The sequence below is a fragment of the Vigna unguiculata genome, chromosome 2, assembly GCF_037176805.1.
Source record: "Vigna unguiculata cultivar grain cowpea cultivar isolate G323 ecotype 2 chromosome 2, ASM3717680v1, whole genome shotgun sequence".
Lineage (NCBI taxonomy): Eukaryota > Viridiplantae > Streptophyta > Magnoliopsida > Fabales > Fabaceae > Vigna > Vigna unguiculata.
In genome coordinates, this window is record NC_140793.1 from 17,866,489 (window position 1) to 17,882,037 (window position 15,549).

The 15,549-nt window shown below is 34.1% G+C and overlaps 1 non-coding gene across 1 annotated transcript; it reads left to right on the plus strand.

Moving 5' to 3' along the window:
* The first annotated feature begins 15,182 nt into the window (after nucleotides 1-15,182).
* TRNAG-UCC (transfer RNA glycine (anticodon UCC)) lies at nucleotides 15,183-15,254 on the plus strand. Its single transcript has one exon. It is a non-coding gene; the product is annotated as a tRNA-Gly (tRNA).
* The last annotated feature ends 295 nt before the right edge of the window (nucleotides 15,255-15,549 follow it).

The following is a 15,549-nucleotide window of genomic DNA, read 5'->3' on the forward strand; positions in this document are numbered from 1 at the left end:
CGACAATGAGTAACCTTGCCTCTACGTATTCTCATTAAAAATGAGAAATCAGAATTACATAGTTCTTTATAAAACTATTTGGAAATGACATCTTGAAAGTGCACCCGACAAGGTCTAACCTTGCTCCTACATATTTCCATTAACAATAGAAAATCAGGGATCATATACTTCTTGACAAAAAATTTAATTTTAATTTTTAAAGTTGTCTCTTGACATTTTAAAAAATGAGTGTCATGCGACCCGTGCAGCCGGGTTGACACCAAAATCACTTTTTATATTTTATATTTTTGAAAAGGAATGTCGTGCGACACAAGCGGTCGATTAGACACCAAAACATCTATATGATTTTTATATTTTGAAAAAGAGTGTCGTGCGAAGCGAGCGGTCGATTAGACACCAAAACTATTCTATGATTTTTATATTTTGAAAAGGAGTGTCGTACGACGCGAGCGGTTGATTAGACACCAAAACTATTATATGATTTTTATATTTTGGAAAAGAGGGTCGTGCGATGGGAGCGGTCGAGTAGACACCAAAACTATTTTATGATTTTATATTTTGAAAAGGAGTGTCATGCGACGCGAGCGGTCGATTGGACACCAAAACTATTTTTATAATTTTTGTATTTTAAAAAGAAGTGTCGTGTGACGTGAGCGGTCGATTAGATCCTAAAAGAAAAGAAATAAAGAAAATAATTTTAAATTTTTATTTATTCTTATTTTTACCATTTTTGAAAATTATTTTAATTTTTATTTCAATTTAAAATATTTTTTAGAAATTATATGATTGAAATGTGAGATTTAATTAGAAAATGGTAAAATTGGAAAATAGAAAATGGAGTCCATAAGTGAGAAATGCGTAATGCATAAAGTAAACGCATCCTTGCCTAAAAAAAGGAAATTAAAGGAGTAGGGTGTGTGCTTAGTGAAAATGCGGTACATGAGGTAAAATAAAATTAAATACCAGGGATGTGGGGTTATTACATGGGGAATGCATGAAGTAAATAAATAGAACCCAAATTAAATTGAGGGGTGCCTCTTGAAACAATAGAATTAGTAACCCGATAGAAGTATAAAAATCAATTATGACCTACAAACAAATAATAATGGTTAATTAGTAGCAAAACTTTGGCCCTCCTACACCATTCTATCACATGTGTTAATAAGAAATACTAATAGAAATATGAATAGAAAATAATTAAACTTTAAAACACTAAAAAGATCTCACGCACGCATGATTCCAAATTATCATTCAATGCTTAAAAGAAACATGGGTCCCACCTCCACCATTTTTGCATGAATTGAAATATATTGTCTTATACTTTTTATGAACATCTTAACAAACAAAACGAACCCATAATTCTAGACTCAGTTTGCATGCGAGTCTCACACTCCATATATATAATTTGCACTTGGTTTAACACAAACATAAATCTCTGTACAGATTCCAATCTAAATCAAAACCATGGACCAAGCCAAAATATATATCCTTACTAATAAAAAACCAGAGGATAGGTTCAAATATTTTCCAAGTTCAAATGTATACCCCCACCGATAACTCCTTGGAAAATCTCAACTAAAACAACCACCATCAAGTTCAGCCATAATGCAAACACCGACATGCATTTGAAGCTAATGCAAACATAAAGAATTGTGCTTATATAGGACTTTAAAGTCATGATAAATATCTTTATAGTAGGAGATCTAGAGCATAGTAAGACATACATTTGAGTTGATTATACATTTGTATCTTCTTTTAGAAAGGAATAAATGATTTGGTGTATAGTGGAGTGAATTAATTTTATTTTATTTTTAACATGTGAGATGTATATCCACTTTGGTCATGGTCCTAACCCACTTGAGAGGGAATTTTGGATGTTGGAGTTTTTTCTTGGCCTCCTCATTTAGGCAACCTCCTAAAAGGCAACTTAGCAAGGAGTGACAAGGATTGACCCATGGACCATTGGCCGAATTGATGCCTCTAATTGTAGGTAGTTGGTATTGGTAAAGGTTGGATGCTGTCCAAATGTGTGACATAACATAATGAAAAATATACCAATCTAAATGTGCCATGCATCGATGTGTTGATATAGAAGTGGAAATATTTTAGGAGAGTTTAAAAAGTAAGTAAAAAGGTGTGTATACATTTAAAGGCATTGTACTATTGGTTCATGGAAAAGGAAAGCATGAAAATAAAATGGGATGGTGTAAAAATGGTAAAAAACATTTGGGCCTTAACTTAATAAAAATAAGGTGTGGATATGAAAAAGAGTTGTGTAGGTGATGTAGCTATTATAATCGAAATGAGCCTAATAAAAGAAAATAATAAAAAAAGGTGTAAAAACAAAATAGGGATGATGTATTCACCACTTATTATTTATTATTTATTTTTGTATTTTTTGGAAAATAAATTTTATTCATCTAGACGAAATTAGGTGTTGATAATTTGGTATGACTACCTTGTGTAACTTATGTTTGATAAATAAAAATGAGATCAAGGACATTCAAATATAGTTGATTGAAGGTTGAGAATGAGAAAAGAAAAAGGAAACCAGTCAACAAAGGAGCAAGTCAATGATAGTTTGGCAAAAACCTGCAAAGTTGACCTCTAAGTTGACTTTTTGCATTTTAACTTCTAACATTGTACTACTAGTGAAAGACCTTAAGGGACACCAAATGACACTTATGTTGAGCTAAAGTAACCTTGGAAAAGAGCTAGAGCTGACTCAACCAACCATGTTCTCATACACTTGAAGTGGTCAACCAAGCTTGATAACATGCACCCAGCCACGCTTATACCCCTTTTGAGATGCCACGTGTAAAAGTTTTTCTTTTCAAACTTCAAAAAACAATCACTGATACCATCCTATTAAATAAGAATTTCCACAATTACTTTATCTCAAAATAACACATGCCAAAACTCTGACTGAAACAAGTTCTATTCTCTAGAAATAAAGATTGTTCAACCACTAACTAGTTTAAATCATCAAAATGAAACTTAAGACAAGGTCTTTCAAGTCCAAAACGCAAAACGACTAACTATTACGCTTTACTCGAAATAACATTTTCAAATGAAAAAGAAAAGCTCCCAAAAGCATCCCCACGTGTTCCTCACAGCTAGGCTTCTCCAACTGTATCTATATCAACATCTATTTCCGTATAACACAAGTTATATGATCATCGCAGGTGTAAACCACAACCACATACATAAGGGTGAACTAACCATGAAACATATCAGATAACAATGTACATCAACATACAACTCACCTAGTATTACCGTAGTATATCATCACTCATCTAAGCTATCAACTATCACATGTTCTCAAAGCCACAACATGTAATCATCAAAATATTACCACCAAGTAATATTAAACAGAATGACATTCTCTCATAATTAACCACCCAATCAATTCTCATACACAATTTACCAAAGATGTCCTTTCCCATTACTCTTATAACAAGCCCCGACGAAGTATACAACTTCCATAATTAACCACCCAACCAATTCTCATACGCAATTTGCCAAAGATGTCACTTACCATTACTCTCATAGTGAGCCCCAACAAAGTATACAACTTCCCATTACCCATATCAAGAGCCCCGACGAAGTTCACAACTTCCCATTACTCTTATCGAGCCTCGACGAAGTGCATAACTTCTCACTACACTTATCGAGAGTCCCAACGAAGTGCACCTTTTGTACAATTTACGTAGAGATACCTTCCAATACATTCATATCCAAGTATACACTATCTCATCATGATCACACATCAATCAATAATCACATCATTGTCCGCATTCATGATGAATAAACACATAAGCACCTCAAGGCCTCATCGTCACATATGTCACAACACATTGACATCATACAATCCTTGTATCATTCATCATGCCCAACATCCAATATACTACAAACAAAACTATGCTGCCTAGAAAAATAGTGACGCCCAACGCCTAGATACCCGAGACCTAGCGCCTGGCGGTAGAAAAGCAAAGCCCGGTAGCCCCAAAACCTGAGACTTAGGGCCTAGCGGACGGAAGCCAGTGCCCAACACCCCCTGTGGCGCAAAAATACAAAAAACCTCATTTTTTTCATGAACAAGGCACCTATTTTTTTCATGAAAAGCAAAGCTCGATAGCCCTAAAACCCGAGACTTAGGGCCTAGCAGACGGAAGCCAGTGCCCAACACCCCCTGTGGCACAAAAATACAAAAAACCTCATTTTTTTCATGAACAAGGCACCTATTTCACACAGACCAAGCATCCAAAACATGTACAAGCTTACCAAACATGTACTATCATCTTTGCTTATCTCAAGGAATCCAAATACACCCATCACTAATCCCCTTTTACAAATTTCACCGTATACAACTTGGAATTTGCAAAACAAAACTTTACTGCACACTATTAATCCACACTTAACCATCCATTAAACCTTTTGACTTACCTTTTCAACCTTTTATTTTGAGCACCAAAACAATTAACTAATACATCAACACATCTAATGCAACCAAGTACTACACTCAACAAATCATTGCCTAACCTCACGATTTGTGATTATTATTGAACTTTTACTGCACCAAACATCCAAGATAATTTGCACACATCAAAACTATATTCACTTCATAAACCTTTCACCCAAAATGACTAAAGTTAACGCCAAAACCATTATCAGCTCAACTCAATACCATTTTCTATGAAAAGAATGAATTCCCTCTTGCATCATTTCCCTAATTTTCATTAACAAAAATTATTAAAAAATATTTCCAATGTCTATATGCCAAAGTTCATAGCCATCAAAACTACTACTATTAAATTTACATTAATATTCTTCATGTAATTTTCTTGCACCTCTTTTAACAACAAAAATATCAACACGCCAAAGCTATATTAATTCCAACCAACTTACCTCCTAATGGCCTCCTTCACCCACTCTGACTCTAAGTATCCACGTGCTCACCTACATCAACCTTTGCTCCCATATAACAAGTTACATGATCATTACCAAATACACACAAATAGGGTGAGCTCAAAAATAAAATATACATCATAATGTACATTATAATAACAAATTAAAACCCCTAACACTTCTGATACAATCCAGTTTTGGACCCAAACTTTCCCATCTTCCTCTGGACGCCTTTTAATTGTACACCCTTTGATGATTACTTGATCGATCCTTGCTGCCACGAGTGTCTATTCGCCCCTTCGACTACATGCCACCACCTATAGTCCACACATGGGAATAACTTTGTCACGACCACAATCCGTAACACCAAGTGGAGTTCTCCAATATGAACCACAGTTCGTATTTGTCCCAAGACTACCAAACTTTTCGGATATCGCCGAGGAGAGCAATCTTCTAGAACTCATCCGTATGAGCCACGATCTCGCACACTCCACTGGACTTTTAAAACCACCAGGCTACAACCTCGAGTGGTCATGTGTTACCCCAATACTAGTTACACTCGTAATTGGGCCCCCAACAAAGCATCACATCAAGACCTCCATCCAAAGCCGTGTATAATCCTTCTCGTAGTCAAATTCAGCACCTAGAACCGCTTGACACCTCGTTCGCATCGCCTACCGAAAACTGGTTCCAGATTGCCTAGTGCTCACCTCACGCCACCAAGCACCATACGCCTTTTAGTGCCTCTCTGCCTGACCATTTTTGCCTCGTGGAACCACCCTTGCCGCTAGGCGCCACACATCTAGTGCTTCCCTATTTTTCCCCTATTGCTTGGCGGCTCACCCCGTGCCGCTAGGCACCACACTAGTAGCGTCACTACTACTGGTTTTTGGAATTTTGGAACTGGTTCTCTATGAACCCAAACAATCCACCGGCAATCCAAAACAACAACCACACTTATCCAATCATATTAGCATGACTGAATCACAATTCAACACATTCATATACCCAATGGGTTCATAGTTGAGATCATAACATTACTCAATTATTAATAGAATTCATTACATATCACATGAAGCAATCCCTATATATTCATATATATACTCCACCATTTAAATCCATGCTAGCATTCATTTTCAAGTTATGAATAATACATGCTCATATCGAATATAAAGTAGTAGCACTCTAATAACATAAGCACACGAGTCTATGCAGCAATGCAAATAATATAACACTTCACACCTCTGATGCAACAATTTCCTTTATATTGATACACATGCATTCACCAATGAACTCATTCTCAACATGTGACTAACCCAAATGAACATTGAAATTAATGGAGCCTCACAACATAACCTAATCATGCTTCCAACTCATGCGACATTAAACTTACCTCCAAAATAATACCTTCACACTTCATTTATCCCATTGCATCACACTAAAACCAATATTTAGCACTCTACATGATCATGTATCCACACTAATATTCACATTAGTAGTTACTTGAAATTATCATGAGATTATTCATGCATTTTAAAGACTTCCAAACTAGCAATCATGCGTATCATATATATCCAACTACAGGCATTCAAAATTAGATCACATCGTACAAACTAAAGAGAAACATGTTATGAACCCGCTGTCAAAATTTCAGCTAAATCGGACGTTTAACAAAACGAGAAACGCAGTTTTACGAAAACTACGCAGACTAGAAAATTGGTCACCTAGCGCCTAGAAGCCAGGAACCTGGCGCCTGGCGATACAAAACTAGCGACTAGCGGTCCCTACTGTGCGAAAATATGAAAAACAACGTTTTTCATGAAAGATGCCTATTTAACACATCCCAAGCCTCTAAATACGTGATCCACTCATGCAATTGCTCGAAAATTCAATCAATCATGCGTCCAACATTCATACACATTCTATTAGAGTACATTCATACAATTTTAATTCCAACATTGGCACCAATCATCATACTCATATTCAAATTCATTTCTCAAAAGCCTTCCTAGAAACCTTATGAACGTACACTGTTCAATCACCAGACTAGCATCAACTTTAGTAATTTATCATTAATTGATCATGAAAATCATACAATACCATCACGCTAATAATTCCAAGACATTACTATTTCCCCCAAACTCCTAAAACTCATAAATCCGAACCACGAGGCTCATTTCACTTGGCGGTAAGGGAGGCCCGCCAGGCGGTTTCTGGGTAAAACCCAAAAACTACGTTTATGTTGCATGCATCGCTTGGCGGCGTTAAAGGCCCGTCAGGCGGTTTCTGAATTTTCCAGAAAATCACCGATATCTAGAAAAGTGTGAACAATTACTAAAGGATTGCACAACCATTCAACCAATTCATGTTTCATGATAATTCCTATACATATAAGATTATATTATCACGTACCATGATCAAGCATATTATTAAAATAATAAAACAATTAAATTAACATGCAAATGGCATACACAAGACTCGAACATAAATCCTTTCATGATAGTCAAGTACCCTCAACCACTTGAGCTAGTATTATTCCTTGTCATCTGTCTCCATATTAATTAACTTAGGGATTCTTGCCCTCGCATTTATTAAATAAATATTTAATTGTTTATTTAATTTTTTCGGGTCTTACAACAAACATTTATCTTCTTAAAAAAACCACTAACTCATTGTGATTTTCCATTTGCAAAAGAAAGAAAGCACCACTTTACTCCATACCCCATCAAAACAAAACATAAAAAATAAAACAAACTAGTTTTCCTTACAATTCCATGGAGAAAACCCACACTCAATACATGTTCATAAGATCAAGAAGAACAAGGCTTAGCACCCTTTACCTAGAATTTCTGCAATAGTACCATCTTAGCTTTGCTATACTCATCCCTTACTCTTCACGTTCTGACTAAAAAAAACGTGTTCTCTCTCTCTCTCTCTCCCTAAACCACGTGTTGCCTTTCCTTTCTTCCCAAACCCCAACTTTTTAACTTAGCTAAAAAAAACCCTTTGTTTTTCCCTTCGAGGCAATGTAAAAAGAAATTAAAAATTATTTTTAGACTACATAATCCTTTTCCTCTCCTAACCCACATTACTAATTTTCTGCCCAATTACTCACCTTTTCACCTTCATAGGTGCTTTAGCTAGGATTCGAACACACAATCCCTATGATTAAGCAAGCATCGCAATACTCATATCAACTATCATTCAACACACATATCAACATTTTAGTAACATCCACACATTCAATATATTCAAGAACAAAATCAAATATATTTTAAAAAAAATATAATTGCTCCAAATGCATACATTAGGAATCAAACCCTTGACCACCAACCCATGACTAAGGCTTTAACCAATTGTGCCACTCTTCACTTCCATTTATGACCTTTCATATTAATTCAATTAATATTCCTCACGTCAAATTATCACCTTAGAAATATAATTATTTTTCTAGGTTTTACAATGTCATCTAGTAAATAAAAGCTATCCAAGAAGCTAGAGCTTGGACAAATAGCTTAATTTATAACAAAGTATAAGATTAGAATGTGAGCCATGAATTTAGGCCTTACTTAAAATAATTGAGTTGCACATTAAAATTAGATCATGAAAAATCACTTAGCATTTAAATTAGGCTTCAATAGATCTAATTCAAATGCCAGGCCAAGAATCATCTTGTAGAACACCACACATTTAACATATTTAGTACATGGTGCAAAACATGGTTCATGTGAGGTGCCACTTGTCACTTGATCCACTTTTCATGGCTAAGGAATTAGAAAACATGTGCTGAATTTTTTGAATTTCCCTTCCAAAAAGTTGGACGAAATTTGGAGTTCTCCTTCCTATAAATTGAGAGCTCAACCCCATGTGTAAACACTCTTGACTGTGCAATGTTATGTTGTTACGGTTACTTTCACATGAACACTACATTGTCACTGCATCAGTTTTCTGGTTTACCTATGATTTTTGGTTTCCATGGTTTTCTTTAAGTTCTATATCCATATTCTAGTTGTCCTTGGTGTTTGGGCCATGTTCTATACACTTGTATTAGTTTAATGATTATTAAGTGTAGTTCATAGTCATAACCCTACATTCTTAATAGTGTTTTAGGATTTTACTTTTAGATATTTCCCCTACATAGAGGTTTCATACATTTGCATCTTCATATTGTCATTCACATGTATTGATACTCAAGGTTTCCTTATACTACATTTTACGAGAAAATTGGTTTTGAATGAACTTGAGGCGACTAAAAATTTAGTTCATGAAAGAAAAAAATGTCAAGTTTTTCAAGTTCACTTCCAAGAGAGTTAAATCACTTGCATTGCACAAATACCATGTCCTTCCTAGCCAAAGTTCACCTCAATAACTCTTGCCCAAAACTTATAAAGGGGAATTAATTTAAAGATTAAGTTGACACACACGAAGCTATAAAGCAAAAACAAACAAGCAATGCAAATGTGTCCTAATGATGAAGCTTGTTGGAAGTTGTAAACCTTCAAGACACACTCACCGTCTAAAGTGTTTTTATTAATATTTAAAGAATTTCTAATTATGAGATGAGAGAACACCAAAGGCTCCCCCAAGTTACCTAATTAGGCATAATACAACAAGTGGTAAAAATAAGAAAATCACATAAAAACAAAAAGAATTTTGTCTCAAACTATTTCGCTCCTCTTCTCCTTTTATTCTCTTAAGTGTCTAGTTGATTATTCTTTGTGAAATTTCCTTCAAGCTTTGAGTTCCACTTTGGCTTCCACCCCCTATGATGCTACCTCAAGAGATTGGTCCATCTCCAAAAAGAGAGTCTACACAAAAGATATAAACCTAAACCAATAGGAGGCCAAGGAAAGCAAAGTAAGAAAAGGCTTAAAATGGATTACATGAGTCAAAAGTAATGATAGACAAATTAAAACAAGCAAGAAACAAGGGAAAGAAATAAGTTTAAGCACACAAATTAAGAAACACATAAGGAATGGCACCATAATAGATTTCAAAAACCAGAAATCAAATTAGATCAATGGATTGCTTCTAGTTCTCGGTTTTCTGAATGCTAATAGTGCACAAGGTCACTCAAATTGCTCAATGTCGAGACCAATGAGGGCTGAATTCTCAAGAAATAAAACTTATAAGCTCAAAACAAGTGAAACAACACCAAATTAAGTAGTAGTAGTGGTCCTAGTCCACATATTTTGAAATCTTCTCAATAATTTACAACGAAATAATTGAACCACTACTCTATCATTTTGAACATATGAAAAATACTTGAAACAAAGAAGAGAAAACATGCTACTCAAAAGAAATCAAATCTAATGGAAATAAATTTGTAGAATAAGAAACTCAAACAAACATAACAAAAACCTAATGTTATTAACTTGATAATGAACTAATAAATAGTATGAACTCAAATATGAAAAATAAAAGCACTCAATAGGATAATTAACATGTGATTTGCATAATCAATGACAAGAAACATTGTAGACATTATATTTTTGCATTTTTAATTGATAAAACTAAGAAATAATTACATGAAATGGACTAAACTTAACTCTAAAAAACATGTATGGATCTCAAAATGACAATTACTAAAAACGAAAGTGAATTAATTGAACAAAATGAAAGAAAATTCAAGTAAACACATAGGCACTCTCAAATATGGAATTATAGAAGCCCAAACATAAAACTAGATGTTTCAAAGATGAATACGAAATAGAACCATCATATCCAAGCAAAATAAATGGTATAAACTCAAGAAAAATAAGGAATAAACATAAGAACAACACGAAAATGAGAAGAAAACTACGTACTTAGCTCTTGAAGACCGTGGATGAACCAAAGCTCTTGATACCACATGATGACTCCTCTTATCCTAAGCATTCTATGTGCATGACATGAAGATAAGGAATAAAGATATGGAGGTGATGGTGGTTCAACAATGGTGAAATGGTGGTGTAGAAAATCTCTTAATAGAGGTTAGGCCACTCTCAAAGAAGGGTGGCTAGAGGAAACCTAAAGGATATCTCTAGCTTAGGTGATTCACAAAAAGAGGAAAAGTTTGAAGTCATTTCAATAGAGTTTCTCTACTTATTTAAGAATGATTTAACAAGAGGGGTACTTATCTATTTATAGGAACAAAGGAGAGCTACTAGTCTCTAAAAAGGTGAGCCAAAATTCAAATTCAAAGTTTAAACTTTGGAGCCAAAGAAGACATGCATCTAGTGTGGCTTGCCCTGTGGAAAGGTCACACTTTCTATGCCTTGGGATGCCTATGGAGAAGCTTTCACTCCAAGCTACAACATATCTAAGGTAAAAACCCCTAATTCTATGTGTCTTACACATAGTCCATGATGAAAATCACCCTAGAAGGCTTTCAGCATGGCTTAATGGTCTGGCCCAATTAGTTTACTTACTTTTAATTAATTAAATAATTTTATAGGTTTATTATATTTGTGTGGTGGTATTTTGGCCACCTTTTATTTCTTTATTTTTTTATTTTGGGTCACTTTGTAATCTACTTTGCATCGTTGGGCCGAAAAGCCCAACCTCTTGAAGATGTCATCTAAGCCAATTCCAAGTTGAAGTTGCAACCTTTTTCTCCAACGTCAACAACCCATTCTTCCTTCCTTCTATGTGTGACTCTATTTGGGCCAACATCTTGATTCAATGCGTCATGCTCTTTAGTAGTTGGAAGCATCTTTCAACATTTGTTGTTGGGCCTAAAGCATAGAGCCCAAATCCACCAAATACACAAGAGGCTTATGCGTGATCCACCAGCAAGAATAGGGGTAGTCAAGTTTCACTTAGCCCATTGCATGAGATGCAAAGAAGCAACTTTTCATATGTTAGGGTGCCTTGTTCCTTAGTAGCACCTCACCCTTAGATGTTAGGGTTCTTTGATGGCCAGCCTTCTAGCCGTTAGGCTAATGTTAGACGACAACCAATTTCTTTTACTTCTATTAGGGTTCTTGTTTTCCATTTTCCCTTTCACGGTTGCCTTCTTCTCTATAAAAGGCATGCCAACATCTGAAATAGTTAGCTTTGATGAATATAGTGTATTTTTTCCCATTTTTCAAAGCTCATCTATTAGAGAGGTTTCTCACCTTCTAGGGTTCAAAAACACGAAGAGTGTTTATGATGATCCTTGTGAGAACAAGAGAGAATTGCTCTCTCACTAATATACTTGTGATTCCACTAAGAGTGATTATTTGAGTATTCCACTGCATTTCGAGTGCAATTCCTCGTGGATTATTCTACAAAAGAACTACCTCATCAATCTATGTCTTCTAGGCCCAAAACTACACTACAAGGCCTAAAGCCTAATAAGGCCCAAATACATGGCCCAAAGAAAACCTTATACTACCTGGCACAAAATACAAGTCCAAAGAGAAACCTATTATAACATTTACATACAAAGTTGGCCCAAAAGATAAGAGCTTGGGCCCACTCAGTAGTTGAAGCTCACTTTCTTATATGTATTGGTCATGACTAGGGCGTTTATCATAATTCTTCTAACACCAATACTCATCTAGTGCCTTTGTGTGTTTGTGTTGACTCGCCTAATGTTTTACTTTGACTCGTCTACTGCTTGTAGAAGTCTAATGCCTTATCTCAGTATGTTGACTCATTTGGTCAATGATCTTATTAATTGGGTTCCCTAAGTTAGAATTATTGAAGTTGTCTCGTGATCTTGGGCACTTTAATCCCTTAAGTCATATGGTCCAGCTTGTGACTCATTTGACTTAGCACTTCTAATTAAGCTCATTTAAGCTTCACTTTCTTTAATGTTAGCTTTAAAATTCAAGTTTCGTCTTCCTTTGTGCTACTTATACTTTGCTATGCTTAGCTTTCACTCAAGGAACAAACATTAGTACAACATATATATATATATATATATATATATATATATATATATATATATATATATATATATATATAGGTTATCTAATGGTTATTTAATAGCTACATTTTCCTATTTCCATTATTTTTTTAAGAATATAGTATAATCATCTTTAGTTATCCAAAAACATTGTTCAAGCTAAGATTACATGAAGTCTTATCATTTATGAAGAATTGTAAGTACTATGTGATAATGTTAATTTTTACCATTATCCAAGTTACATTTTATTAGCAAAATCATCTCTTCTAAAGCTTTTAACCTACTTAATCCTCAATTTTACCTTACTTTTGTAAATAAATACATTTTGGGTTACATTGATCTAAAGATACTACTAATCCCCATTTTTGTATCTATTTATAGATTGGAAGCTTTGTTCCAAAAATCCAAAAAAATGAGTGACCCAAAATAGCAAGGAAAAGATAAATATGTCATAAAAAGGAAGCAACAGGAAGTGCCAGGTGGTTCAATACCAGTGTTAGGCGCAAGACCACTTTCAGGCATTCAACGCCTGGTGACACAACGCCAGCGCCAGGCGACACCATGCTTCCAATGACAAAGGAGAGCGAAATCCATTGTGTTGGGGTTAGTTGTAGCCACTGAATTCTCATGTATTTGTGGATGATTTGAATTTATATATGCTTCTTGCATTAATTGCTAGTATCCTTGTTTATTTACTTAAAGCTTGCTTTGTTTTAACCATTCATTGCATGATATTTGGGTCATTAGGTATTGGAAAATATCTCTTGAAACCTAGAATTGGAACAAGATACCTAATGGAACTTGTATCTAGGAATGAAATTTGACCCATTAGTTGTCTTAAACCCTAGCTTGTAAAGTGGATTTGCTTATTTAGGGATTCAAGGAATTAACTCTTAATAAGGAAACCTAAGCTCATTCAACTAAGGGATTAGGGTTTGAGTAGACTTGTGGGTTGACATTAGTAATTTAATGGAGAAGAGTTTTATTGTTTTATATACATTAGAGTGAAGTCGGTGAAGTCTAACCCAAATAATATCAATCCATTGCATTTCTAGTCTTTTCCATCTTCTAGAGTTTTCAAATATCCAAGTTCACCTTTTACTTGTTTATGAAATATTTACTTGCTTGCACACAAAAACCCAAATTATGGATTTATTCTTTAGTTTAAATTAGTTATTAATTACACGATTATTTAGTATACACGAGTCTCTTGGGAAACGATATTCCGGTCTTATCGGTTACTACTTGCACGACCTGGTACACTTGCCGAAGTCTTAACACGCTGATTATCCTTAAGGCTTTGATCCAGTTATGGAAGATTAATGAAGAACAAAAGAGTAACAAGCACTCAATGATCGAATTTACACAAATTTCTATATATTTAAATTACTCTGGTGAAACAAAAAGAAATAGGAAAGGATAAGAGAAGTGATACACACGAAGTGAAAAGAAAGGAGAAAGAAAGAAATAAATACTATTCATATATTATCAAGTCTAGAAAACACAAGGTTGATTTCTTAACCATTTTAAGAAATTGTGAAGTATACCCTACGAGCTTAGATTCTACTATCTTGAATTGAGAGTGTTATTATCATTATCATTCAGTTTTAGAGTTCTTAATCTCATGGGAAGGTTAAAAAGGTATACTTAAAGAGGTTAAACTTTTAATACCTAGAGAGGTTGATACTCGTAATACATAGAGAGTTTGATACTCATGAGACCTAAAGAGGTTTATATTGTGTTTGGCAAGATTGTACTCATGATACTTGAAGAGATTAAACTTGTTTTATGATCAAAGTTGATTGATTAGTGGAATGTATTAAGTAGTGTGCTTAAGAGAGAAGTCAATGAAACTTGTAATGCTAGGTGAACTAGTATAAAATTTGTCTTAATATTATAAATAACTTAAGTCCTAATCAGTTGTGGGATTTGATATACAAATATTTTTTTTAAATTATAATATATTTAATCACTTCACATTTATAAATACCTATAAAAAAATTGACTTCCAAAAATATTTTTTAAAAATCCACCATTAATTCTACTAGTTTTGGTTTGTAAATTTACAATTGATTTTTTATTTATTGGAAAGTATATCTAGACATTTGTCCATGAATAGTAAAGCAACAACTAAGTTTTTCTTCATTATTATTGTTTTTCATTTTAAAAATTATTTAGAAAAGTAATTGAAGTGAATATTTCAAATCTATGATGTAATTTTAAATGTTGCTTCCTTAAGTTGGGTACTAACTAAAGTGGAGTTTCCTATATAATAATCGTATATATAAATTTTTAGATGAACTAGTGTATATAATACCATCATTATAGTTTGGCCTTTACTATATGCCAAAAGAATGTTCAATTAAATTACTATAAAAAGTCTAAAAGAAAAGCCCAAGCATTTGTAGTCCAACGGTTAGGATAATTGCCTTCCAAGCAATAGATCCGGGTTTGAATCCTGGCAAATGCATGTAATAAATTTAAATTGATAGTTGGGTTCACCTATTCTTTATGTTTTGTGATCTTTTCACAATGAAAAAAAAAATAATTTAATGGTAGAGGATATCAAATAATGTTTTTAACAATACATTTCCTTGTACGATATCAAGTTTGAGTCTCTTATCTTTCTTTGTTTTGAGTCATATATCTTCATTTTATTTTTTTCTTCATAATTTTGTGTAATTAAGTTATGTTATGACTCTAACAAGTGTACCAGGTCGCGCAAGTAGTAACCGGTAAGACCAGGATATCGTTTCCCAAGAGAC